This window comes from Aptenodytes forsteri, unplaced genomic scaffold, assembly GCF_000699145.1.
Source record: "Aptenodytes forsteri isolate BGI_AS27 unplaced genomic scaffold, ASM69914v1 Scaffold286, whole genome shotgun sequence".
Taxonomy (NCBI): Eukaryota; Metazoa; Chordata; class Aves; order Sphenisciformes; family Spheniscidae; genus Aptenodytes; species Aptenodytes forsteri.
The window spans coordinates 579,766-583,882 of record NW_008794491.1 but is presented as its reverse complement, the minus strand read 5'-3'; positions in this window follow the sequence as shown (position 1 = coordinate 583,882).

Below are 4,117 nucleotides of genomic sequence, written 5' to 3'. Positions count from 1 at the left end.
AGCAGACTAACTCTGTTTCAAGCTCCAAAGAGCCAGATTTATTGCTTTTGGTCTCTGGAGTCCTTGCAGTGGTAGATATCACTTGCTCTTTCAAAGTAATGAAACTTTGTGAAGACGTTTTCTGATATTGCCAGGGAAAAAAAAGATGGTAATCGTGTAAACTCTGTATTTAACTGTAAATTATGAATTGATGCTGAGAACTCCAGCTCGCGTATCTCTCAGATGCCCATTCTGCATTAGCTGGTGAGCCATTGTCTTGAGATGATCTCATCAGCAGAGATGAGAGAGCAAAGAGAACTTGAATCATGGATCTCTCTTGTGCCTTCATGTACTTCCTTCTCATCAGGCTGGGGACAAGACCTGGCAGTGTGTTCCAGTTGTGCTCTTCTGAGTTCTTGGCTGATGGCTCTGCATTCCCTCTACCCATCCAGAAAAACTAAGTCAGTTTTTTACCTGTCTGGTTATTTTTCTGACTAGGACTGTGTGAAAGAAACTGCCTTATGTTAGATTGGGGTGACAGGAAGGTAGAATGCTAATTTCCAATTCAAGATGATTTTCTCTGTGCTCAGAAGGCCACAGTAGCACCCCTTTACTCACCCTTTCAGTTAGCCTTGTCAGCAGTGGCTCTTCAAGCTATTGTTGACATCAAATGATCCTAGCAGGGTCAGGGCCTCTCGGTCTCAGTCAAATTATGCAGACAGATGAACTGATTCAGTGCTCTTTTATCAGATACTGTTTTACATGAATTGTATTTATAACTTTTATATCTAAATGAAAATAAACTAATTTATATATCGAAAAAATCCTTAATTCTAAATGAGTTTTTTGTAGGATTTTGCTGTCACTTGTGGGTGTTCTTTGTTCCTCCTGTACTAGATACTACCTCAGTTTCTTCCCGTCTTCTTGTATCTCATCTCTCTTCTTACTCCCCCTTTTCCTTTGTAATTCTCAGTTCTCTTCCTTTGTGGTGTTTTTTTCATACGCTTAGAAGTCTGGGAATAAATGTAAGGTTAGTCTCTCTAATACTCTGTATAGTTCTTGGTTTCCATTTGATTCTCTCTTTGAGCTAGTTGCACTTCTCTGCCCCGTGGTTTTAGTGTCTCTCCCAGCGTCCAGTTAGGGCTTTTGAGATGGTTCTTTATGCATTTTCCTACCCTCCATCTGAGGGTTGTTCTACTGTTGAAGTACAATACCCTGTATTTCTGAATCAAGAACTGAAATAATACTATAAGGCTAGGAGGAACACCAAGTTGAAGTGGTTGTTTTTTTCCTATTTCCACTGGGAGATGTATGAACCTCAGTAAGAGGAGGTAAGGTCGTTCTGATAATCGGAAACTGACACAGCTGTCAATGTGTAGGCCCTATTCTTCATGCATCTCTTTTTTTCCACTATTTCCATCTGAGCCAAATTAGGTTTAGTTGGGAGAGAAAACTGAGCAGGAAATACTACTGGGCATTTGTTCTTAGTACAGTAATATTAGTTGCATACATGCAAATGTAACATTCTTGAAATCCCAAAGAGATCTTAAAACAAAGCAGGAAGCATATTAAACTGTTAAACATGAATCCTAAAGGCAGGCCTAGCAGACTAAAACAGCTCCTAGGCTGCTATAAGCTCCTTGGCTTGCAAACATAAAAGACAGTGAATAATTTCTTGCCCTTTTAGGGGTTAGTCCCACTCTCATTGAAGTTTTGCTGCTGAATTCCGTAACAGTAGGACAGGGGGGTTTGTTTCTGTTGGCATAATAATTCTATTATACTTTACTTAGTGTGCTCCTCTACTTGCTGGTATTAACAGCTCTGTAAATCTCTCAGTTGACATTGAATTAGGTTTCCTGTTCCTGGTACAGAAGACAAGCAAAGCCTTCCCCATGATTTACAGGTCAAGAGCTGAGAGTTTGTGCAAAGTCTTGTGAAACTGAACTATAGACAGATTCCTTCTTTGACAGACAGGAATCTCATCATCTCTGCCACAGTGTCAAACTGTTGTATATAACTGCAGTTTGGAACTACTACAGTTGAAACCCAGAACTAAGACAGACGCTTAAGGTATCCTCGGGCCAAGAGATTTGGCCCAGCATATAGTTACGAAGACGAGCAGAAAAGCAACAGCGGTGTAAGGGCTTCCTTACTAACAGGGAAAACAGCCTGCTACAACTGTGAAGTGGTAAGAATTGAAGGCCCTGCCATGAAAGAAGGCAGAGACCCTGTACCCACTGTTACTCTTGTGTCTCTTGAACTGTAGTCTATAGAGTTTTTGTCTTCTCATTCCATCCCTTAACATGTTCTATATGGAATTATTCTTTCCCTGCTGGAAGCTGGAGGTCACTTCTTTGGTCCCAAAATGGGAGAAAAATCCAGAAGCAAACTAACTTCACCAAAACGCATTAAGGTAAAGACTATTACAACTGTAACCTGCTCTGGTAATTTAACACTCAATTTAGAGAATACATAAATGGGTGAATGTATTCTAAAGGATGGAATTTGTGATCATTTACTTTGATTAAATTAACATTTTCAAACAAGGCAAACCATTGCACTGTCTGCAACAAAACAGCTTAAAATTATGAAGAAAACAAAGGATTGATTTTTTTTTTAATGCTTAATTGAATTGAGCCCTTTATTTATTAAAGGGAAAGTAACATTATTTTACTGTGAAAAATGACTCTATTTTAAAAGCTGCGTATCAAAATCATTCAGGTAGAGTACAGATAGGGTTGGGGAATTAAGTCTGGTTAGCTTGCCCAGCTCCCTCTGCTTTCTGCTCTAAGGAGAATAGTTTGCTTCTACATTACCACCAGTAAAGAAAATAAAAAAAACACCACCAAAACCCCTCTATTCTCTTGAGTGGGTTTCCATCTGCAATTGACTGGAGTCCTGCAAACAATTTGTGTGGTGATTCACAGGAAGGAATAGGTTTCGATTCCTTCTCTTTGAGCTATGTTGATTCTGCAGGGAAGTGGGAGCAAAACAATACGTTAGTCACATAATCATAAGACCTGGCCTAGAATTCACAGTGAACAGATGTGATGAGAAGTGAGCTACCTTTAATATATTTGTTTTTCATTAAATTACATGTTTTAAAATATGGCTTAGTAGAAACAGTGGCTAAATGAGATCATTACAGGGCTTTATATAACAAAAAACCCCACAAAATAATTTCATTGAATTTTGTAACTTCATCTTATTTATATTGTATGTACTCTCAATTCCTACAGTTGTATTAGAAAACTTTTTTTCTTAACTATTTGTAAAATAAAATTATTGCTGCCTTGCCTTACAAAGAAAAGTAATTGTAAGTGTATTAAAAAGGATTACCAATCTTGGTTGTCTTTCAGCACTGCCAAACTAAACAGAAAAAAGTAAAAAAAAAAAAAAAAAAAGCGGAGTTGGCCTTCCAAATCCCAAGACTAAGTTTATGAAGTTGATGGGTTGTGCCATCTGGTTTCTGAGGCCTTAGGACACATTTAGGTCCCATTTTCAGTCTTTTCTCCGCAACCTGAGTTACGAACTTTTTTAGCTTTGGGTTCTTACCAAAAGCTGAGATTTTTCTTAATCCATTTCTTCAATACATTGAAGTTTTAAACAAAGCCAACTGTGCCGTAACTCTACCACGGGTAGTTACGTGCACACCAGGCATCTGTGACAAAGTCATCTGCTGGAGACATGAAAAAGTTTATTTTGCTGACGTAGCTGCACTGCCCGGAGCTGCTCATAGGATGTAGTTACACTTACTAAACTTGCTGGTTTACTACTGCTTTTGTTTTGGGGATGTGGCTTTCCAACCCCAGTGCGGCTCACAGTCTTGTATCAGCATTTTCTAGTGCAGCATGTTGGCATTGCTTATGAAGGGACCGGAAAAGAGCAGCTTCGTCGTGAGGTTGAGAAAAGCCACAGAGGAGTTAGGTGAGCAGTTTACTTTCCGGGATGCTCTCGGGACAATAAAACTGTTATAACCACTTCTGCGGTGTTGGGGTTGGTTTGTTTTGCGGTGGCTCGGCTACGCTGGGTGGAAATCACATCACATCACATCCCTAAGGGGCTTCCAAGAAGTGGTGTCCGCGGGCCGCGCTTGGCTCGAAGGGGCTACCCAGGGGAGCCGTGCCCCTGCGCCGGG